Genomic DNA, 24605 nt, shown 5'->3' on the forward strand with positions numbered 1-24605 from the left:
GTGGGAAGGGGAGAGCTGAGAAGGCTCACTTGACCCCGTCTCACTGCAAAAACTTTTCCCTGCCGACCCCGCCTTGAAACATCTGCACTTAATAAACATGAATGCAAAGACATCCAGCAACTGGAAGCACCACTACGGTAGCTTCTCGCCACAACTCAGCAAAGAGCCCACATGGTCCTTGTTTGCTACTGCCTGCGAGGAAGGATCAGGCCCAAGGGTCCTTGCAGTATGCAGAGAGCTTGTTTGTAAACTGATCTCGATCTGCTGCCTTTGCTTTTTACAAAGAGATAGAAGCAGAGCAAAAGATCTTGAGGGATGCGGAGAAGTCACTGACTGAACACACAGCCTACAAAACTGCACCAAGACATTGTGAAACCTTTGAACTGCTGTTCAAATAGATTTTAAATAGAGTCTCAGGCCCTGATATGCTGAAGGTGATGAAGAATAAAATGAACGAAGAATGCACACATTGAGGACAAATGGCTTTTTCATTGATAATGCCAGGGGCTGAAGCCAGGGGATTCATCAGCATGTTTTGGCATCCTGCGGGACTGCAGGATTCTGCCCATACTAGCGTTAAATACCACCTTAACAGGAGCAGAAGTGCAAGCAGGGGTGCAAGGCCCCCCAGCAGCTGAAAGTACCACATAAGCTGTTGCCAGATGCACTCAAGAGACTTCAGCTTTCAGAGTCAACCCCTCCTTTAGATGAATGGAGAGTAACTCCTGCAGTGCGGGCACCAGCCTGCAGCCAGGTCACTTAGCTTGGATTGTGCTCTGCAACACTACTGCTTCTGGCCCAGAGGAAGCACTGTACTGGGAATGACCTCCAGTGAGCACAAGCAGCTGAAAGGGAGGTGGTGGCTTAGCTTTAGCTTCTGTCCAGTCATTCCTGCTGTCCTATCCTCAGCTTTCTGTGCACACCCAGCCTGAGTGCCAGGATGCCACCATGCCGGGATGCCACCATGCCCCATCTGCCCAGGCTGTGTTTTGCTCTTCATTCCCCTCCGGAGGTTCTTCTCAGCCTCACTGTTGCAGTAATGCGACTCTTGGGACCAAGTCACCAATGTGTGGGAACCCAGACGAGGAGATGAATCTTGGAGAGACAGTAATTACTTCTGTCGTATTAATAAATTAATAAATCTCTCCTTTATTCTCCAGATTTAATTTCCCATCCCTATGTTTTCTCTTTCTGTCACACAAACATACTACTAAAAAATGTTGGAAGGCACAAGGAGCGATTGAGAGAAGCAGGGAAGGGGAGAAGGAGGCTCCAAGAAAGGGGCCATCTTTCTCTCTGTAAATATGTTTAGCATCTCCAGAAAATGATGCCAAGCTACTGAAATGGCTCCTGAAGTTGCAGTGGCAGAAAGGTGAGAGGAGTAGAAACTCTGCCTGCACAACAAGCAGCCCCCCTCATGGAAAAACACAGGTCACGCTGCCCAGTGCGGACACCTTCATCTTAGCTGACTGTCTGCACTAACTGAGGAGTCAAGAGAAATTTCTGCCACATAATTCAACCAGTATGCATAAGAAATCTACCTTGGGCTGGGTGAATCTTAGCCTGAAAGTGCCTATTTATTTCCTTGGACATGAAGGAGTCTGGATGATTAGCTCCATATTCCCATTCAATGTCAAAGCAGGGTCTTGCAGGAACCTATCCCCAGTGAAACCAAGCCTTTCTCACTGACTTGGACTAGAGAGAGGGCTCTGCTCACACAGCGACTTACCCAACAACTGCTCAAAACACTTGTTCAGGAGACCTTGGCCTATGTTTTCTAAAGGGGCTGCCTAGCTGGAGACCCCATTTCATGACAGCCTGTTATTTTCGGACATGACTTACGAAGTGCTGGCCTCCTTAACGGGTCTTAACCTGGGCAGCCCAAATCACAAGCCACAAGGGGAACATCAGCTGAACCTATCTCCTCCTCCAGAGCCTCCCTGGCAGTACTAGTTCTTGCCCAAATTTCTAAGCAAAGCACTTGTCTTTTTTCTTCTCCCTTTGCAAACTACCCCTCTGCGAAAACTGACACTGCCTGTGGATCAGATTTCTGACTCATCACTTAAAGATGATGCATTTTGGCCCAATGCTCAATCCAGCCTTTGTAAAACGATGCTTGGCATCTTCTCTCTCCCACCCCCTCCTGCTCTCCTGAACGGCCAGTCTATGAGACAGCGGCAGTGGTGACCCAGATGCATTTGTCGCAGGGGTGGAGGCACTGACAGTCTGATGCTGCGCGGACCCGTCAGTGTTTCCCACCTCAGCAGAGCGAGGGGCTCAAGGGGAGCATCCATTTAGCAGTAAGAGGAAGGGCAGGAAACTTAAGATCCTCCTGTGGGCCATCAGGTCCTTTCCATTAGGAAGGTACACGCGGCATCCTACATCCCCTGAATGACCCCGAACTCCCCTGCCTTGCTTGCAATTTCTTGCTGGCAAAAACACAGGCAGAAGGATGCGAGGCTTCTCGCCAAGAAACACCTGGTCAGACCAGGAATAAGGGTGGGGACATTACAGGAGTCCGAGCTATAACCCAAGTCTCCCGCTCCAAGCGCTCCTCTCCTGTGCAGCCGAGAGAGCAGGACGCAGGGCTAAGCCGAAGTCTCCTCCTGGCTTTGCGGAAGGAAGCAGAGGGAAAAGCCCCAAGGCTGGCCGCAACCGACGGCCATATTCCGGCCGCGGAAGGTAAAAAAGCAACCACACAAGACAGCAGCCCTTCCCTGCCCCCTCCCCGCGCCCGGCAGATGTCTGTCTGCGGCCTAATCCGCCCGGCAGCCAGGCTCCCCGGCCCCCCCCGCGCCGGCCAGCAGTGCCCCGGCGGGAGGCGAGCGCAGCGCCGCCCGCCCCCGGAGCCGGCCCCGGGCCCCAGCAGCCGCCGGCGGCGCGGGGAAGCGGAGGGGGCGGCGGGCGCAGCCGTGCCCGGCCGGGCCGTGCGGGGGCCCGGGGAGGGTGGGCTGGGAGGCGGCTTTGTCCGTGCTCCTGCCAGGGGCAGGAACAAAGCGATGGGGCCAGGAATTCAGAGCGAGCCGCGGCATTTCTATGCTAATGAGCGCTGCCGGTTAGATCCTGCCGCCTATGGCAAGCTGGAGAGAAAACCCAGGCTTGAAAGGATGCAACTTGTATGTCCGATGAGCGTCGCTGGGCTCCCGCGCCAATCCTTCTCCCTCGGTTTATTTTTAATTGACTCCTGCTAAGCCGGAGTACATGTTCATCCGTTCCAAATGGAACAGCTGTTGAAACTGAAAATCAGCATCATGAAGTGCGGACGTATATATTTTGTGGTGTTCGCTACTTCGCACTCCATTTCCCAACCTCAGCAGCCTGCCCAGAACAAAGGATGCCTTGGCAGAGCATTAACCCCATCCTGCAACCCTTGCATCCCCTTGCGCTTGTGCAGAAAGGGCTGTGGGCTGGATCCTGCACTGAGCATCACCTGTACACTGTGGCAGTGCAAGGTGACAGGCTGGAAAAGATCCGTCCCTCATGACCTTCATAACCTGTAAGGGATCTTACCAGCTCCTGCATTCACATCTCTGTAGAACCTGAGACTCAGGATACCAGCAACAGAAATATTAATAGGAAAGACCATAAAATCTGTCTCAAACTGTGCAGAACTCCCATGCTTTGACCAGTTAAAGGGACATGACACCAACTTGCTGGGTCTATAAAGGGTGCTAAGTCTTCTCTTGGCTTCAAAAGGACCATTGCATTTTCTGTGGCCTGAGTAACAGGTCAAGGAGATCATGGGCCAATACAAGGCAGAAGGTGTCCGGCGTGGTCTGTCTGTCCCAGTCCGCTTCCTTTCCAAAGACAGTAGGAAGCAGGTACTCAACACCCGTTGCCAATTGTGAAAACCCCTACCTTACGCACCTCCAAACAGCACCTTGTCCCCGGTAATTGCCCTGCTCCCCTTCTTGCCAGCCGTTCCCCAAGCAGCTCACAAAGGTACCTACACTTCAGTCAGTCCTGTGCTACAGCCCCAGCAGGGAATGTTTTGATCAACAGGGTCAGAACCAAAGTCTCTATCCTTTGCATAACTGCCCACTGACAGGCCAGCACACAAAACCCCGCACCCTCAGAAACAAGACCTGACAAGGCACTGGCCCCTGAAGATGGACTGCTGGACTCCATGACCTAATACAATCACTGTTTTTTAGCAGGCATGATGTTCTGATCATCAGGCAACAGAACTGACATGCTGGTGCTTGGTCCTTCTTGCAAATAAACCATGCCCTCCTACACAACGAAAACACCAGCTGGCCAACTCTTGGCCATCCCACTCCTTAGTCTCAAGGGATAATAATCCAGAGACCTGGCATTGCAAAATATACTGGAGAACCCCATGGATTGCCAAATTCCTACAGCAATCCGAAGTTCAACATGGAAATGTTGCAAATGGGAGCAGTTGGGATCCCATCTGCAGAGCGACAGGATCCATCAAGCAGGGATTGTGCTCTCTGCTAACATGGTGCTGTGGGGTCTGGCTGGCTCTGAGTACGGGCAGGGTTCACTCTTATCTCCCTGGAAAGAGACCGTGTACTCTGAGGTGAGGAGGGGGAACAGCAAATTTCTAAGGCTGGTGTGCCAGTGTCTTTCCCAAATGAAAGGACAAAAGGGGCAATAAAAACTCCACAGGGACCAGGAGAGGCAGGATGCTGCAGACCAGCTGGTGAGTGGTATCCTCCTTTTAGATTGGGTGTTAGGAAAAATTTCTTCACCGAAAGTGTTGTCAAGCATTGGAACAGACTGCCCAGTGAAGCGGTTGAGTCACCATCCCTGGAGGTATTTAAAAGACGTGCACATGTGGTGCTTAGGGACGTGGTTTAGTGATGGACTTGGCAATGCTAGGTTAATGGTTGGACTCGATCTTAAAGGTCTTTTCCAATCTAAATGATTCTATTCTATCCTGCCTCTGCTACTCCAGTAGGTTCAGGGCTTGGAACAAGGAGCATTCCTGGATGCTTCTCACTAAATGTTAGAGCTGTCACCTTCCAGTTTGGCAATAGCCCCCTCAAAAGCTTGTGCACCTCTTCTGTTCTCTGACCTTGTCCTGAAGGAGTCAGAAGAAAAGTGGAGCAATGCTCCAGCTAGCCTAGCCATGGAGTCCAACCATAGATACCTGCTGGAAACGTTTCTGTAGGTGGCAAGAATTGCTAATGGGGGAATCAAAGCTCAACCTTTCTCCCTTAGGAGTTTGCAGCAGGGTTTCTACACTAACAGTTGTAAAGGGCCTGGTTCCCTAATACCAACAAAGCCAGAGGGAAGACCTCCTAAGAAAGCTAGATCCTGTAGCAGGAAGGATATTCCTCTCGCCTCCTACCTGTATCCTGGGGAGCAGAACCCAACCATGTGAACAGACCTGAAGGAAAACCTCAAGAAGGAACAGGAGAAGGGGGAGTGGATGCAGATAACACTTTGCTAGCATGTGTCAGCAGGACTTTTTCTATAATTAGTATTTCACACCAGGGGCATGCTGGGTGCCAGTCATTTCAGATGCTTTGGCATTTATTAAGGTGGTTTGCTGGGAGCTGAGGTGTTTAGAAAACCGGCCACTGACCACTGTGCTACAATCTTAAAATAATTGATTAATTAAAAGCTGACCCTGAGCTTTTTGGAAAGTCTGGCCCTATCTGCCTAGCTCTAAAAACAGAAAAAGCAATTTTTATGTTTTGCCAACCAACCAAATCCAGCTTCAGACCTCTGATTAAATATTAACTACTTTGCACAGACCACAAGCAAGATCCGCAGCTATTTATTGCTCCAAAGGCAGCTGCAGCAAGAAACAAAACCAAACAAACAAAACCAGCCAGGAATGAACAGTGTCATCCACATCAACAAGTTTCCCGTGTGTGCTTGAGTCAGCTTGAAGCCAGGAGGCATTTCAGAGCACATTTCACTGGGCTCAGCGCTCAGGGACCCGGCGCTGTCGGTGCATTTCTCTCCCAGGCCCACATGCCTCCCAGCACCTACCGCTCCTCCCTGCGCCGCATGAACGAACTGACTACAGACCCAATCCAAAGGCTAATGACGTCAATGATCTTCACTTTGGATCTCACTACAAAACCCTTGGGATGCCTGCAGAGCTAGTATCACTTTGGGAGGGTAAACTGGTAACTGCCCGATTTATCCCCCTTTCACCCCCTTTTCAAAGTCCAGTTTGGGACCAGCAGAGGCCCGACAATGACATTTAGAGACACAGAAGGAGGTGAGCGTGTGCAAGAGGCACAGGCCCCGTGGCGGGACTGCTTGGCCAGCACCGTGAGCCTGCAGCCGCAGAGGTCGATGAGGCTGCCGCTGCTGCCATGTTTGGTCCTGTGCAGTGACAGCGAGGGCACAAGTGCAGGACACTGTTGGGGACCAAAGTCAAAACAATGTCCCCATGCCAAAACTTCCCATTTCTTGCAGCCCTATTAAACACCCAATCACACCATGACGGAGATTTGTCTGTTTTAAGAAAATGATGGCCCATTTCTCTGGACAGTTCAGCCTTCGCCTTTCCTCCTCCTCGTCCCAGGCAGAAGGGCTGTAGCGTGGGCATGAGGGCTGTTTCCAAACCGTCTGGCATCCACTGACCAGCAGCGTAAGGTGGGCAGCGGGTGTGCAGGTCTGCTCACTGCTGTACCCCTGGCAGCTGCCCGGCGCTGTCCCGTGATGTACAGCACTCACACAGCTGCCTCTCCTTAGGGCTCCTCACGTGCTTAGAGTTAAGCAAGCGCTGAAGGGCTGCGGGGAGTGGAGCTGCCCTCTTTGCTGTGCATCTATCTGCTCAGGCAGGTGTTTGCAGCCTTCCATGACTCGCTAAAGCCAGGCTGAGGTGGGGCAGCCTGCAGCACTGGCTCGGCTTTTTCCCATTAAGTGACTAGGCAGTGTTAACACCCCGTGTATGCCCCATGCCTTCTTTGAAGGCTTTTCCCCAGGCTTCCTAGTGTCATTTGATGCCCTGGAGCAACAGGACAAAAGGTGATTGTTCCCCATATTATTTCTAATTATTATTGGAAATAAAAAAAGCAGCTGTGCTCCTTTTTGGGCCCTGAGCCAGCCCTGGTGTCCCCCCCTGGCCTGATTTCAGACATATGCTCAGGTTTCTGATGCACAGAGATCAAATAACCCATCACTCAGGGTAAGATATTATCCCCTATTACCAATTCAATGCAAACAGATCTCATCTTTCCCAGATTAAAAGCCAATTAAAGAACCTTGCTTTTCAAGGGGAGAGGAAACTGAGAGGAGTTTTTTGTGGGGTTTTTATTGGTCTCTGGCAAGGAGGCAATATCCCCCATAAGTGTTATTGACGAGTTCTTTTCAAATCACATTGATTTTGCTCAGAACCATTTGGGACTCATGTCTCCAGAGAAAAAGAGAAATACAGAGAGGACAACAACGAAATCTCAATAACCTGTGCCCTACAAAGGAAAAAGAAAGAAATTTTACTTGCTGGAGGATCAATGGTGTTTGCTTAAGTCAGCAATTGGTGTTTTGGGTTTCAGAGCTTTCTCAGGGCAAGGAAGCCTTACTCTCAAGGTGAAGAGCAAGCTCATAAATCTGGGAGAAGCTTCAAGACCAGAATATGCTGATTCCCCACTGCAGGGAGGGCAGAGCCAACAGGAAAATGGCATTTGCTCTGCAAACAAGAAACAGGATAAGCGCTTGTAAATCGCTAGTCACAAGGGAACAGGTGACATTCAGTCCTGCTGCACTCAGGTCTGGGATACAAGAGGAGAGAAAGGTGACCTTAAGCCAGCTCTGCACTCACAAGGGCCACGCGAGCCCCTGGTTTCTCCTCTCAGCTCCCAGAACAGGTCAGTGAAGCCTCAAGCCTGACACTTCATTTCCCACAGCTCTTGCTGAGAAACAGGACTTATCTTCAAGGCAGCAGACTCGGCCCTGGCTCCAAATGCCTCCTGTTGCTTTACTGCTCTGGGAGCAGACATGTCCAGAGACATGTCCAGTGCAGGGGTAAAGCCAGAGATCGGAAAATCTCCCGGCTAGGACTGCAGTCAGCACAGCAGGACTCCAACACAAAGGTATACAGTGATAACTCACTTCATCGATCCCGTTTCCCTAGATTTAGTAGAAACAAACAAAAAGCCTCATCATCGAAAACCCCAGACTGCCTTTCCAGCAACTATCGTACCCAAAGGGAGCTCTGTGTTTAGGCTTCCCCCAGCCTGCTACTGTTTTACTGGCTGCCTGTTGACCCCCCTGCCTCTCCCAGGGCCCTTGCTGCTCATAGCCCCATTACCATCAGTTTGCAATCAGGTGCAGGAACCGCCCCGGGCTCAGCCTCGCAGCTCCTGTCTGCACAGCCCCGCAAAGCCCTGCCACTGAGAGCAGCCTTCTAGTATGTCTACTGCAACGTGAAGGGGTATTGAGTTCTTGACAGAGGGCGTTTAGCACACCCATCCGCTTCAGTAGGTAGGTAGATGACCTCCTGAGGTCCTTCGCAACCTGAATTATCTTCTGTTTCTATCAGGATGCTAAACCAGCACAAAAACATGTCTATCTTTCTGTCAATCTGTCACTTTGCGTTCATTTCATTTTCATCTGTCACACATTAGCCCAGATCTTATGCCTACAAGCAGATAGTTATTTGTTGTTTCCTCTTTTGTTTTCCTTTTTAAAGCCATTTCCACTTGAAATATACCGACACACACGCAGACACAGGCATACATACACAAATAGCAGGGCACCATTTTCACCAGGCTTACTCTCTAGCCCAGGCGTATTTCGTGAGAAAGACTGGGAGTAACTTGGTCTGACAAGTGACTCTTTGCATTAAAGCCAACAGCCAAACTGCCACAGCCTCCTCTTGGTTGCAGACGCGGGCAGGGCGAGGGGTCTGCCCAGCTTCCTTGCGCAGCCTGGGCTCAGCTGGTGCGGAGGCAGAGCAGGAGGCCAGGTCGTGTCTACGCTGCCAGCAGCAGATCTCAGCCCGTTTGCCAGTCCACACTTGCCCACCAGCCAACACACTCCCATGCAACCACAAGTTTTGCGTAGGGAGAGGAGGGGCCTGACCACGGCCCAGCAAGCAAGAACCCAAAATCTTGCTCCCACTGTCTGGGCTGAGCATGAGCACAAACCAAGCCACCCACCAGCAGACATCCTGAATGTCCGTGTGCTCAGCACCGCACGGGTGACTTCAGCCCGACCTACCGCTGGACTGAGAGCCACCAGCCCAGACAGAAAGTGGGGAAATGGTGGGACACAGACACAGCTTGTGGGGACTAGAACAGCTTCAGCCCGGGTCTGTAAGCGTGCTCCAGTGGCACGTGTGCCGGCGATGGGTGCTAGATGGGAACAGCACCCGGGCTGGGGGAGAGGCAGAGCCCAGCGTGGCTGCTCGGGGAGGCACCGCAGCCCCTCCTTGCAGCACCCTGCAGGCTCGCTGCCTGCCGCCGTGCCAGGGGAGGCAGGACACCTCCAGCACACACCTGCACAGCCACGGCCCATCTTGCTGCTGCTGCGTACATGCACAGGAGACTCAAACTGGAAGGAAAGGGAGAGATGGGAAGGGAAAGGGGGGCAGGCAGGAGGAGCCTGGGGACAGGACAGCAGTGTGGGGACATAGGGAGGAAGGAAGGGACGCAGCCTCCGCCGGCAGGATCCCTCCCTCTCCCCTTCATTTCCGCCCAGGAAAAAAAGGAAGACTTTACCCTGCCTGGATTTTTTTCCCAGCGTCCCCGGCCGCGGCTGGTGAAACCCCATCTCGAGCCACCCCGTCGCCATGGCAACGGGCCGAAAGGAACAGATGGTCCTGGAAAGGCAAATCCCAATTCGAGGGGGAGCGGCACAGGGGCGCAGGGCAGGGCAGGATCGGGCCCCAGCCACACACCTGGGGGGACACGGAGGTCGCTCCCGTCACTCTCCTCTCATCCTCCGGCCACTGGTGCCATCTCGGGGTGGCCTTGCAGGAGGGAGGGACATGCATGCTCCTCTCCCGAGGGGCATGAACCCCCTGAGACCCACCATCCCATGACCTGGACTTCCCTGGCTACGGGAAAAGCCACGTTTTCTTGGACATCTGGAGCATCTCCCCGCCTGCCTTTAGCAAACCTCACCCTGTGAGACGGGGGATTGCACAGCGGGCGGGCGCGGGGGCCAGACCTTTTCATCTGTGAAGTGAGCAGGCACAGGGCTCAGCTGGCACAGCCTTGCCGGGTCTCCCAGACGGATTCATCTGAGCAGACGGGGGATGAGGACCGGGGTGGGTGAAGATAAAACTCAGCCACTAATCTCCCTGTGGATTAACTGTCAAGCCTGTCCATGTGGGGCCACGGTGTGGGGCTTTGGAGCAGATAAACAACATCTAAGCCCTCCTGGAGATACCCACGACTCTTCTGGAGTATTTGAGAGAAGCAGCCAGGCATGCTCCAGGCACCCAGAGAGAAGAGGGTGTTCCGGAGGGGCACAGACCTCTTCTCTCCTCATCGGATTTGCAGCGTGAGCTGCAAACCCGATACAGCTTGGTGTGGTCAGCCACAGAACTGGTTGCATTTTGGGGGAAAGCAGCAAGTGTGAAACTACACTTGAAAGCCTACAGAGCTGTCTGGACCTGCAAAGGGGAAGGACTCTATGGGGAAACATAGGCTAAAGACGCCAAGGAACATTGCTGCAAGAAAGAAAAAGAAGTGGCTTTTCCTTTAGGAACCTTAGCTCCTAGCACAGGCTGTCTCAACTGCTGAGGCCCATTTTCTCCTGAAAAACACTAAGCAACATTAACTCCCCAGAGCCAGTTTTGGAGCTGTTACCACCATTATCACAACTTCCTTAGCTCCAGACAAGTTCAGTCTCTGTGGATCATGGCTGAGTTTCGCAGCCCTGTACCCAGATCCACGGGGGCCAGACAGCTGCTTTTCTTGCCCACGGAGTCCCGGGGAGCTTTCACCCCACCTGGGAAGCAGTGTTTTTCAGGGCTCAAGGGCCAGAAGAGGCTGGCCATGGAAAGCAAGCGGTCCCCGGGCGAGAGATGTGCATGTTGGGAGGCTGCACGGAGCGCTGTGGGGAGAGGGGAGCTAAACCCCCTCCTGCCTAATAGTAATCGCTTCTCCCTGCGCCAGCCGCTCCTGCGCCAAGCTGCTCCCTTTCCCGTGGCCCTGGCACGCTCACAGAGATACTGGCCTCGGGGGCCCAGCCCGGCCCAACCGGCTCCCAGCCCACACCCGTGAGAAGAGCGAGAGCCCGTCCTGCCTCTCAGGTGTGGCCCTTCGCCTCCGGGCTCCCGCCCGGCGAGAGCGCTGGTGCCAGCTTGGATGCGGCCTCTTTTGCTGGTGAGAGAAGGGGAGCAGGAGCTGCTGGGCAGCAGCACCCTGCCAGGGAGGTCTGTGCCAGGGCAGTGGCTTCGCAGCCTCCCAGTGTGGATGGGGCTGTCTGCAGCACCCCTTTTCTCGCTTCCTCTCCTTCAGAGCAGGTTCCCAGATTTTCTTCTGCTGGTGTCTGGGTTCAGCCCTTTCTTCCCCAGCCCAACAAGACCTGGAAACCCACATCTTTTCTCTGCAGAACAGGTTGGGCGCAGGAGCAGCCATGCCCGCTTCCCACGCACCAGCACAGCCCAGCCTGGCCCACACCCTCCCCCTGCCCCAATAGCCCATCTTTTTTTTTCCCTCTGCTCTCTTTCCTGGATCAAAGCTGCCTCCCCTCCCTGTATTACAAACATTATTCAGCTGCGAGATAAGAAGCTCTCCAGCAGCTCTTTATTAATCCCAGTGGAGGCAGAAAGAAGGCAGAGAGAAAGGACTCAGCGTGGCCAGGACAGAGACTAATGTTCCACGAAACACCTTTGCAAAAGAGAGTCATGTCTTTTTCCCAGAAAGTCTCATGGGAAGCTTGGGTAATAATTAACAATTATCGAACTTTAAACCCTCCATTTCTCTCCCTGTCCTGACCAGGAGTTTGTAATAACTCATCCAGTTTGAAACACTCCCAGCCTGGTTTGCTGGGACACTGGGCAGGCTGGAGGCAGCTGCTGAGCCTGCTGCTTCCTTGCTTTTACACTGAGCTGCAGTGTCCCCGCTCCAAGCTTCCAGGGAGCTTGGATATGAACGTCCTTTCCCTCCTTCATTGCATCTTGCAGCTCCCTTGGCCACAAAACAAAATGGCTTGTTGTGGTATGCATCTTCCTAGAGAAGTTTCCCCCAGCCTTGGAATACCATAGACTCTTGCATATGGCTAAAATCGTAATCTACCCAGGAGATAGACTAGGAAGCTTTTATAGTGTAAAGACACTTGTTTAAATCCATCTGCTGTCTGAGGCAACTATAATCAGTACCGTGTGATGGCTCACACATGACACAAGTTGGATGGCTGATAGGGCCTGGGTTTGCACTGCTGCCTGCCCCCTCTTATGGAAGGACCAGAGAGTTCTTGAAGTGCTTGTTCATGCAAAAGGCAGGAGATTTATGTTATCTGCATCCTACAAGAGGGCAACTCAGGTGTTATGACACTTGCTCACAGCCACCCAGGAAATCAGTGGCAAAAGCAAGACACATTGCAGACATCTGAAGACTTACATAACTCTTCCCAGCATGCGGCCATCCTTCCTGCCTCAGCACTCACAGCAAAGCCACCGAGGACAGGGCACGAAGTGAACCTGCCGCCTGCCCTGCCTGGTGCTGCTGCGTTGTCCAGCAAGGAGCCAGGGTGTGGGTGGGAGCTGCCCCGGGCTGGCAGGGCAGTAGGGGTGTGGAGGGCTGTCCAGCCCACACCTCTCACCTACCTGTAACCCCCCCCATAGGGACTGGAAACCAGAAGTGACCCAAATGCAAAACTAGTGGAGCGAGAAACCGAGAGGCCTTTGAATGAAACCAGGCAGGGAAGCCAATGGACCATGTTCACCCAGTTCCATGATCTCAACCCACACATCACACACTCAGAGCAGTAAGAAACAGGGTCCAGTGTGGACACCGACAGAATATTTGTACATCAACCTATGCAAAATAATTTGTCTTCTAAAATCCCTGGGCAAGGAGCTGTTGGCTCCTGGCTGCTATGAAAAATGACAAAATAAAGGGGAGTCAGCTTTCCCCGTGCTTTGCAAATGGTCCCCTGCTTGTATAGGGTAATGTTGGCAAGATCAGTTGTGCAAGGTGCCCTGCAGAGACAGGGCAATATGAGCAGAGAAGAGAGGGACTGCTACCGGCAGCTTTTGACAAGGAAAGGCACACAGAGGTGAAGTGAGCTAGCCAAGGATATTTCAGGGAGCTTGTGGCAAAGCCAAGAAATGATGCCAGCCCTTCTGAGCTCAGCCTGCCTTTGCCATCACCTCTAGGCCATTCTTTCCCTTTAAGTAAAAGCTGATTCACGCCTGGTAGAAGTCAGCGTGAGGCAGCAGATATTCCCATTTCCAGCGAGGTACCGTAAGGTACTCCACAGGCATGGCAGCAGTTGGGATGTCAAGAATACAAAAAAATATATATACCTAAAAAGAATTATTTTAGCCTTATATTTCCAAAGTGAATTTAGAGCCGGTGAAAGGTCTCAGATCAATACCAGCAAAACTGCAAATTGGAGTCCTCCCCTTAGCCACAGAAAGGGTACAGCTGAGACAGCATCTGCACAAACAGCCTGCCCACAGTCTCTGCCAGCGTGCCTCAGCTCTGACCTTGAGGAGCTGCCTTGAAGTGCAAGAGGGAAACTCCCCCTTCCTCCTTCCTCCCCCCTTCCCACGCAGCCCTGGGCTTTTGTTCCCCAGCAGGGAGATCACTGCTGGTTTATTATACTTGGGTACATTCTGTCTAGAGAAGAAACTGAGTCTTGACAAACTCATTCCACATGCACACCAAGAAGACCTGCTTCATCATGCAGGTAGAAAGAAGTCTTAAGGGGTTCAAGGGGATTTTGCAGCACAGATTTTGAGGTAAATCCAGCCCTAGAGAGAGCTTAGCTACCAGGCTGGCTCTGGGATATCAGATGGTGAGATGCAGTTGCCTGTTCATGTGCTCCATTATAAACAGGCCTTTCTTCTCCTCTCCTGCCCCACAGCTGTACATGTGCTCGGCCCCATGCCCCAGGGACCTTTGAAAACTGCATTATAGGTTCTCCCCATACAAAGTTTGGATCAATACAGCTGTCAGGCTTTGGCCACATTACCCCTGCTAATTGGAACTACAATAGGCAGACTGCAGCTTTCACTCCATCTCTCTGTTGCTTGTCATAACGTAATCAAAATCTCTCTCGCTCTCTCTTTATCATGGAGCGTGACGGGAGCAGAGGCGCTGGCAACCACGCGGCCTCCAGAGACTACGGATTCCTGTGGATCAGACTGGGGCTGGGAAGCTTTGGCACGGGGTGGGAAAAGCCCCTCACTGCCAACACTCTCCAGCCTGCCTTTGGCCGGGCAGGTTAACGGGACAGCCAGCCTCAGCCCCCCAGCTGGACAGGGACCTGGCCGGGCGCAGCAGGGAGACAGAGGTGGGGACTGAGGGGTGCTGGCGGAGCAGGTGCTGCGGGAAGGAGGTGCAGAGTCAGGCTAAGACCAGAGGCAGCCACAGCTTGATTGTGGAGCTGGAGACTGGCCAGCAGCAGAGCCCAAATCCTCACCTGGCCGTGCCGAGGAAGGAGCCTCCCTCCTCAGTCAAGCAGTGCCTGCCCTGACCAAGCGCAGGGGCACGGGGAGGGTGCCTCCTCCTCGCTGCCTCCTGACATCCCGGCTCCTGCCTCCCCAGCAGTGCTCAGCCACCCCACAGCAGCGGCTTCCCACCAGCTAAGCAATGCAGCAGCTTGGTATGGGCACGGCATGGGGCACTGACCAGGACTGGGGTGGCTGGACAGGAATGAGCCAAAGCTTTGTGCTCTCATGGGAAGCTGCCTGCTTCTTGCTTAGCCCTAGTACAAGCAAAGCTGAGATAGCATCTAAAAGCTTCAGCTAGGTCAGGATCCCTGCCACGCTAGGTGCTGTGCAAAAGACCTTGCCCCAGCAAACTCCCCACCACACTGACTCACAAACCCCTGCCCGCATCCTGCTCACTGCTCCCTGCCTCTGCGCAGCAGCCCTGCCGGCAAGGGGCCCTGCATCTCTCGCTCACACCGCCTCGGAAGGCTTGACCAATTTACGGAGCCGGGGTGATACATAGCGGGCAATAGATACAGCATCTGTGATTTGTTGATCATTATCAAACGGCAGTAATGCAGGGCTGAATTACCCAGACGAGGGAAGGATTGGCAGCCTGGACCTACTCAGCTCCCCAGAGACTGGCCATAAACAAAACTTAAATAATTAGAGTGCTTGGGCAGAGATGCAGCCTCTAAGTATTCTTAGGCTCACGCAAATAAAGGAAATAAATTCTTGGAAGGTGCCAGGCTGGATGGGGCAGAGGGAAGCTCATTTTCCACATCACTTGAGAGCAGCCGTTATAAATCTCCCTGAAAGATGCACCTCCCCAGGCTAGCGATATTTTTAAACTCCATGAGAGAAAAAACACATTTTAGTATTTACACCACAGGCGAAAAGGGTATTTAAAAATCAGGGTATATTTTTGAAAATCTGTTCCTGCCGTGCCAAGAAAGAAAGAATTTTCTTTCTACAGTGTGATAGCTGGAAATACTAGTCCCGGAGAATTCATTCCTACCACCATCCTTCTGTTGTAAGCTGAGAAATCAAACTCCCAGAAGGACTGGGGGCTGGGGAGAGTCAGGGGATAAAGGTTCTTTCACTGGCAAATTGCTAGTTCAGTTCCCAGCTGAATCAGTAGCAAATGCAAATCAGCTCCTCTGAATCCTGAGGGGTGACTTCTGCACTGTCCCTGCTTACCTGGTGTCTGCGATCATGTCCCATAGGAGATGAGACGGACACAGCCTTACGCAGCAGCACCCTCACCGGAACAGCAGTCTGCTCTGCGGGGCCAGGAGCCCGAGCATGTAACCAGACACAGCGGGGATGGGACACGGGGCACAGCGACCTGCTTGTGGATGTCAGCTGAAGGACGTGGCCCTGGAGTTAGAGCCAGGGCAGAGCCCCACGTGGTGCTTTGCCCGCTGGAGCAGTGTGTCTCTGCCGTTCTGTGTGGCAAGGCCACCTGAGCTTTGGGGCAGGGAAATCCATGCATTGGCTTGTGCAGGATCCCCAGGCCAGTTTTGCTTTCTGATGCTTTATTGTTCCTTCAGTTGGTTAGTGTTTCCTTCCCTATGCAGGGCAGGGAGTGAGGTGGGCTCCTTTTTTTGATCTAGGAAATCTTGTCAACGGCTCACTGATCACAGGCTGAAGGAGGCTGCATGGCCACAGTCTGCCACAGGAGGTGTAGTGATGTGAGAGTTCTCAGCCTCGCTCTCAGTGGGGTCCTAGAGGACCCAAAGATAAACTGCCAGAGCACTGCCTTCCTCTGCAACCACTGCAGCTTTCCTCCTGCCAAACTCAGTCCTGCTCTTAATTCCCTCCCGGGTCCTCAGGCACTGAGAACATTCCCCCTTTTACGAGCTGTGCTCTGTGCAAGCCTCTCTCCCTCCCTTCCCTCCCACCCCTTACCAGGACTGCTGTCACCCTCCCAAAAGGATCCTATTCAGCTTGTATCAAAGGGATACATGAGCACACCCACTAGGCATCAGAGCATCAAGCAAATCCCCAAACAAGCCGCCTCTAAAGATCAGAGCACACTGTAATCACTCCTTCTGCAAGGAGATCCCAATAAGCCCTCCCCCACTTTCTCTGGGTTCTTGTTGAACCCAAGCACATGAGATACATTTGGCAAGCTCAGCCCCATCACTAGTAAAAGTCTCTTCATAAAACTTGCACACACAGAGCTCCTGGCCTCTCCCTGTTCCCCCGCAAGCCATCTCCTCCATTTCAGCGCACAGCAGACGTGCAGAGGCTGCCACAGCCCTCGTGCCCTGCAGTAAGGAGGGCATTGCTGCTGCCCTGAAGGTCTGGGTCTGCATCCCCCCCTGCAGCTGGAGCGCACCACCTGGGCTGGGCAGCAAGAGGGGCTGCCGCAGATGTCACAAGCAATAGCAGCAGGTCCCTTGGCCCTCGCCACCCTCCTCTCCCTGCTTCCCCCCGGGAGACAGCAGAAAAGCAATGCCAGCCTGGGGAGAGGGCAGCGCTGGCAGCAGGGTAGACATGCCTCCACAGGGGCAAACACCAGGACAGAAGTGGCGCTTCAGTACATGCGTGTCGATTCACGTGTTGGTGCACATGAGTGTCTTTCATAACCATGGCCTCGAAGAGAAAAGCAAGAAGCCTTTTCTAAAGCCTTTCATAAGACACCATGTGCTTTACCAGTATGACACAACAAGCACAGCGCTTGGCTCTGAAGTCGTGACGAGAGGTGTCCTGTAGATTTGGATCCTGGGCTGCCCTTTTTTCAGCACCTACCACCGAGGTCCCAGTCCCCTGATACACAAACATGAACTCATCCTTCCCGAGTGAAATATATAGCGCTCCAATGTGTCCAGCTGTGGGGTGCAACGCACAGACTAACAGCACCCAGCAGCGCTGCCTATAGAGCCAAGAGGGGTCCTGTATCCAATGGAAACTGTGGCAGCTGATATAAATTACAGCATGGCAAGGATGCTGCTATGCAACACATCCCTGATCCTGAATGACCATAAATGGGCACAGCCCTGTTCCCCCTGCACCCAGAAGATACCCCTTCCTGCAGCTCGGTCCCTAGCCACCGTGCCCCTGCAGCTGACAAGGGGAAGAGCATGAGCAGGCCCAGTAATGAACAGCTTGTGCAGTTGTCTCCGCTGTACACCACCAAATCACTAGCTGCTGCCTTCTGTTCCAGCCCTTAAACCAACATTGCTTCTCAAATGATACAGGCCTTGGCTAAGTGAGTAAGATGACATAGGCAAGAGCAGCAAGGAAATAGTGTGCTGCAACATCTTCGGAACAAGGGTGATCTTTTTCCTGTGTGTACTTACAGCCCCTAAACCGACTGTGATTATCCGTCCTTAACATTTCCTCTAGCTTTGGCACCCCCAGACTAGGAAGGCCATCAGCACAACTGCTCTGGTGGGAATGTAACTCTGGGCTTGCCTACAGGGGGTCTCAGTGCTGATTATCTAGCCCAGGAAAAGTCAGAAAGTAAAGCCCATTGGATGCCTCTCCCTAAGAAAAAAGTAGCCCTAGCTTGGTGCAGCTTAATTCTCCAGTGAAACCGGTGTACTTCTGACTGTAGGCTTCGCATGGATGTTTAATGTGCTGGCAGCAATGCGCACCCTTCTCCTGCCCACCCCAGCATTCGCTTTGCTGGGCACATAGCACTCATCAGTCTCCAGTGCAGCAGCTGTAGTTAGGAAAGCTGGGGCTGTAGCACACCGAGACACCAGGACAGTCTCTTTATTTCTAATCCCAGCCCAGTGAGAGGGCGAGGAGATGTTTCAGCAGGGGGAACCTCTGTCAGGGTCATGGGTGTGTGTGAGGGTTGAGTTATGACTCCACAGTGTGCTGATAACTCACCTGGCCCTGGACTCTGAGCTCAGCTAGCTCATTTGTTTGGGCTGTTCAAGGATGGGGCAGGGTTCATTCCTCCGTTGCTGCTCTTCCCTACCCTGAGTGCCACAGTGGCTCGCACAGGCCAGCAAAATCACTGTGTATCAAGCTGGTCTACACAGAAACCTGGATTAGATAGTGACAGAAACCCTGACCTTTCTCTTCAACTGTCCAGCTGTCTGGATGTGCCTCCCAGTAAACCCTGTTCATCATATTAAACTCTGCCCTAGGTCTATGACTTCTGCCTGTCATGGACCGTTTGTAACCCCTGGCTTTGCTAGCTCAATCAGCAAAACAGCCTCTAATTATAGGCCTCTGCTTGAGTTCTTGTGTCCCACCAGCCTCTTCTACACATTGGCATTAGACCCTGAGTCCGTAGCCAGAACTCTGCCCCCAGACTGCCCCCTTGGGCTGTCCTTCCTCGGGACAGTGAAAATGGTCAGTGAAAAGCTTCTCAAGCAGCATCCCACTTGGTCCAGAGGGCATCTTGCCAGGGGATAAGAAACAAAACCTGGTTTTGCCATGTGTGTGATCCTCAGTGCTGAAAGTAGATACCTATAAGGCCAGCTGAAATCCAGTGTCCCCCCCCGGATCCACATGATGTGGCTACAGACCCTCCTCTGCAGCGGCCTGTCCCGGTACTGTGTCTTTAGCCTCACACAGAGAACAAGGCTGGTTTTGCTCTCAGGTGGCCACACGGCACTCTGCTCCAGCCCCCTCCTCTCCCGCACAGATGGGCCTTTGTGCTGGGAACTGTTCTCGCCCGTCACCAGAGCAGAAACGCTGGATGTTAGCCACTGGCTGCGAGCTGCATGGACCCTCTGTCACTCCTGGCCATGCCTCCAGATGCCTCGCTCTAGCACGGGGGGAGGAATAGATCTTCCAAGGGAAAGGAAAAATAGACTCAAAATCAGTCTGATTACGGGGTTTTCCCAGGTGGAGAGAGAACTGCTGAGAAGAGAGATGGAGGCAGAGTCCTCTTGACTAACCAGGCTTGGGAGCACCTGCTGTCTCATAGCCAGGTGGTCCATCTGGTACCTGCCGCTGCTTCAAGGCAGTGATGTGATTTGCAGGTCCTTCTGTAGCATCCCTGCATGGTCGGAAGCAGATGGAGGCATTTTGCTATTTCCTGCAGTTAGAAAGGCAAATAGGCTGGGATGGGGAACAGAAAACCCCATCCCTGTGTCTTCCTTTTCAGGGAGGACAGTCACACAGATCCTGCCTCTCCTTAAGCTCTTCCCCCCTGCCCACCTGTAGGTCAAATGAAGATGGAAAGCAGTGCTGCACACCAATCTCCAACTGGACTGGCTCAGAGCCAGGGAGGGCAGGCCTGGAGCAGAGTGAGGGAGAGAGGCAGAGTTGGGTGGATAGTGCTTAGAAAGGCTTTCCTCCTGCATCACACCAAATTATTTCAAAGGAGGATTATAAACCTCCTGCAGGGACAGCTCTATCGTGGGGGAATGGAGAAGAGATGGTTCATCAGGTTGGGTCAGTTCCTCCTATCCATCCCCAGCACCCAACAGAGCTGCTGAAGGGACAAGAGACGGCTGGCCAGATTCCCCCCGGCCTCGGCCGCTGCAGACACGTGCCATGCAGGGCACAAGCAGCCTCCCTAGCCTGGGACTCTCTGTCCTCCTGGGCTGGGCAAACAGCAAGGGACTGAACCTCGCTCTCTCCCTCTCATGCCCAGTAGCTGCTGTTCTTCTGCCTTGGGATTGCTGCAGAGCCGAGAGCTGCCGCAGCTTTTATGATGCCAGCCAGCGTGAACGGCTGCATCAGCCCCAGAGATGGGGAGAAACAGCGAATGGCCCGCAAGGCGTTAAACTCCCCACGCTTCCTCGGGTGCCCATGGAGGCAGGGACACACAGAAATGACAGCACGGGGCATGTAAAATAACACAGTGCTGAGAAGCATAGCCCTTGTGCCTGCAAATTTCCCTGCCCGGTTCTGTGTGTGACAGAGACAAGACTGTAAACGCAGGAGTTTAAACCTAGCATGGTGGCACAGTGGAAGGACAGGGAGGTGCCTGTCTGGCTGCCAGGGGCTCTCACTCACAGACTTAGGGGAAACTGTCTTCCCTCCCATCGATGATACTTCTGCATTTGAGCAGCTTTGGCAGGAGTTTCTCTTCTGCTATGGAGCCGAGGGGTTCCCCTTGAAAACCAAGCTGGGAGGGTACATGCATGTGTGCTGGGAGGGTACGTGCATCAATCTAGCCTGGACTAAACCTTCACTGGGAGAAGAGAAGAAAGGAGGCCAGGAGAACATCTGCGGCTCAACAGCAGCCAGGAGGAAAGCATGGGGATGTATCATGAGAGGTTTCATTCCTTAGTTAAATAAATTTTCACCTGAAACAATAATCTGGGTTAGGGAGCCCTCACTGCAGAGCTCTGAATTCTCTGTGCTGGGATGGTTGTGCTCTGGTAATTAACACAATAGGTGTCTCAAATGCAGAGTGGGTCCCAGCTCCAGTAGCTGGCGGCACCAACTCACCCTGCATCAGAGCTGCTCTGATTTAATCTGACGTTTTTGAAAAAGCAAGAAGATCTCTAGGGGTTGCTCAGATTGGAGTACCTTTGTCCCTCTCTCATTTGTTTCTGCTTTTTGCACCGATACGCCTTGCTGGCCTGTGAAAGGACTGAGCAAGAGCCATCAAGACCTCGAGCAATGATGTTGCAAGACGCAAACCTTTCCTCAGAGGCCCTGAGGACTGTGGCCATCCATCTGAGGACTTACCAACTCATCCCTGCAGCATTCACAGGCAGCCTGACTTCTGCTCTTCCAAAAAATCTTTTTCCCCTGGTGCTGCCCCACCATCTCCCCCACATGCCTGTCTGCTGGCGGTGCTGTGGAACTCCCCAGGGCGCTGGAGGTGGGAAAGAGCCTTCCCCGGGCTAGTAGTGGCCACTTGCCACTCTCCCCCTGCCTTACGATGGGCTGTCCCCAGCCGTAGCGGTGCTAGCAGAGGGCAAGGGGTGCCAGTGGAAACACAGGCCTGGGAAGCAGGTCACGGCAACCGGCTCTTCTGGTTCCGTTTGTGATTCAGCTGAGGTGTGAGCAGCGCCCAAAGGATCCTTCTGGTGCCTCCCTGTAAACTTGGCTTTGTGGCTGGTACAGTTGCAGCCCAGAGGAGGGGCGATGCGAGGAGAGATGTGCCAGGCTCCGCCAGCATCGGCATCTTGTCAGCCACCAGTTAATTGCGAGCGTTTGCCTTGCGCTAGATGTGTTGCTGGATGTGGTAATACCCCTGCTTCTGTACCTCTCTCTGCAAATGGATCCATGTGTGCCGGGCTGGGAGCTCTCGCTTGATTAACGCTGCCGGTTCAGAGAGCAAATAGCATTAACCACGGTCATCCCCTGGCTCTGGCCATGGGGCAGACACCCTCCTGCTTGTGGGCTGAGCTGCCTCTCAACACAGCCTGTTGCCTCACCCACACTGACACATACACGAGCTCATAAATTCACGCCAGGTTAAAACTCGATGGGTTGGTTCCATCGCAACAAGCGAGGTTTAAAGAGAAAATATCAGCAAAAGACACACTTTTGCTTCCTGAAATAGCCTGATGTTGTTGTTTCTGAGTTTTGGGAGGAGATAGGTGGGGGAAAGAAAAAATAACAACCAAGAACTCAAACCACAGGCTGAAGAAAACTCTGGCAACTTTTTGCCTTTTGGAAGCTGCTTTGGGATATTAAAGCGGCTCTGTGGCGTACAAGATGGACTAGATCCTGCAGTGACACACTTTGACTATTCCCAGCACTCCCGAGAGCTGTTGTACCTCCCCAAAAAGGAACCCTCCCTCCAGCTGCAGCCAAGTTTGACCTAAGGCCTCCAGGTCACTACAGCTCAGTCCAATGCCGCTTTCAAGCCCCGTGATGGAAAAACCCTGTGTCAAAGCTTCAAACACCTCTCCGGCTCTCCCCTGCTGAGGATCTCAAAGCACTTTGCAAAGAAAGACTCACAGGCCCCTCTCGGAGCCCAAGAGTTAGTCCAGCGATAGCAGACAGGAATTTGTCCCCAGCCAGTGGAGAGAGTTTGGAAACAGAGGCCCAGATCTGCAGATGCAGGACCAAGCACAAGATGAATGCCTCTGCTCTGCGTGGTTGCATCTCAAGCTGTACCGAGTTTCACGGCGGGGATAAACAGACAGATTGTTAAGACTCTAAAGCATAAATTTAACCGCAAGTGTTCCTAACCTCTGAGGATCAGCCGCCTAGAATCTCTCCTCCCCAGTACCCCACAGCTTTTCAATAAGCCCTATTCATATTAATATCTTGAAGCCCTCATGCCGCAGCCTGAGCTGATACCTGGTTAATGGTTCCAAATGGACAGGCAGGCAGATTTGCATGGAAGGCTGCAGGAACCCTGAGTTGAATCCGTTCTGGACGATTGAGCCGATCACATTAAAGACAATTTGTAAAGCAGATTTTTATAAGGGACTCATTACAGCTTTTACAGCAGGGAACTTTTATTTCCTTATCAGAAAAAAAAGCTAACATTGTCAGAAGGGGGTGGCAGTATACGTGGATGGGAACAAAATGAAATAGCATTGATCAGATGAGCATGAAAGGTTTTCCAGAAAGCAGGTAGTGTCTCCTGTCTTCCTCTCATCCTTCTTGGCTGCTAGGTACCAAACCACTTTTTCCAACAAAGTCCACAGCTACTAACTCACTTATAACAGAGGATCCTAAGTTCCTCTCTCCCCTTCTCCTTGATAAGCAAGCCTGTCTGCATTCAGAGCTTACATACACCCTCAGCTGATTTTGGCCCAATGCATTGTGAACTTGAGAAACTACCTGCCTCAGCATGGCATTCAGACCTGAGGTTCAGTAAGGACTGTCGGTCTGCTGCGGCTTTGTGCAGCATCCAGCACAGTATTGTGCTGGTCCTTCCCTGCAGCTCTGGGATGCGTCCGTAGTACAAATAAGCACACAAACGCATGAAACGAATGAATGAATAAATATGTAACATGGGATCAGTCATTCCTGCAAATGCGGTGCATCCACCACTAAACTGGTCCAGCCGAGAGTCTCGCCCACACAGGCTTCGGGGTACTCGGTGATCACGGACAGGGAAGGATTATCTTCCCAGAGCGTTGCAGAGCTGGCCGTATCCTTTCCTTGGCAAGGCACCACTAGATGCACCACAGGCTTACCCCGGCAGAGCTGTCGGCGGGACAGTGCAAGACAAACTACCGGACTACTGCAGAGTGGCAGGAGACAAGATTGCCTGACTGCTGGCAGCAAAGCCTCGAGAACAGCCAAAAATAGAATAAGTGGGGGAAAAGAGTCTCTCTTGGCAGGACGAGGTGAGATGCCAGGCTGCCCCAGGGTCACTCTCTGCGTGTCTCCTTGGTGAAAGGAATTCCTAGAGGGACTGGGGGAAGCATAAACCCCTTTTGGTTTACCCAGCACAGTCACCAGAGCATTACTCCACCTCCAGTGCCTTTCCTAGGGGTTGTGGGGAGGGTTTCCTGCATGGGGCTGCCCAGTGGAGGGGTGAGAAGGAGGGAAGACCAGGTGAAGAATGGCATGGAAAGTTCTGAGGCTCCTTGTGAGGAGCCAGAGCTCAGCCAGGCACCTGCCAGGAAGCACAGAGGAGTGCAGGGAGCCCGAGGCTGTCCCTTCCATCACCTCTTTTTGCAATGCACAGCAGATCCCTTTGTCCTGGGAATACAGAGATATACCCAGACCTGGTTTCTCATCACTCTATTAACCTTTTCCCTCTCACAGCCTCCCTGGTTTCTTGACCACCACCCCCTCCCATTTCACCTCTGTCCTCACCCGTTTTAGCTGGACCATCCAGTCACCGTGCTCTGTTGCACTCCCATGGCCTGGATGTTATCATCTCTGTCTTCACTAGCGCTGGGGAACCCTGGGCCCTGGCATCGCTCGGATGGCCGGTCTTTTGGCCTAGACCTTGCTAAGTGTGGCCACATCTCAGAGTCACGGCCCAGCCAGCCTGGCTGCTCTTCCAGGGTGCTGCCCCAGCCCAACGAAAGCAGAAGCGGAGGCAATTCCACCCTGCCTTCACTGCAACTTCCCCTTTCCAGCTGCAGACCCCCCTCCTTCTGCAGGCACCGGCTGCGTCCTACCCCTGCAGCAGGCTGGACACCGGCCCGGGGGTGGCACATGCGCCCGCTGCCAGGCCCTCCAGACCCAGCCACCAGGAGCCGAGCCTCAAAGA

General features: G+C 53.0%; 1 protein-coding gene across 1 annotated transcript in view; it reads right to left on the minus strand.

Annotated features, from left to right (window-relative positions):
• The window catches only part of NECTIN1 (nectin cell adhesion molecule 1), a 103965-nt gene that overhangs the window by 78361 nt on the left and 999 nt on the right, over positions 1 to 24605 (minus strand). The gene's annotated exons all lie outside the window — the stretch shown is intronic.

The sequence above is a fragment of the Gavia stellata genome, chromosome 26 (genome assembly GCF_030936135.1).
Source record: "Gavia stellata isolate bGavSte3 chromosome 26, bGavSte3.hap2, whole genome shotgun sequence".
Lineage (NCBI taxonomy): Eukaryota > Metazoa > Chordata > Aves > Gaviiformes > Gaviidae > Gavia > Gavia stellata.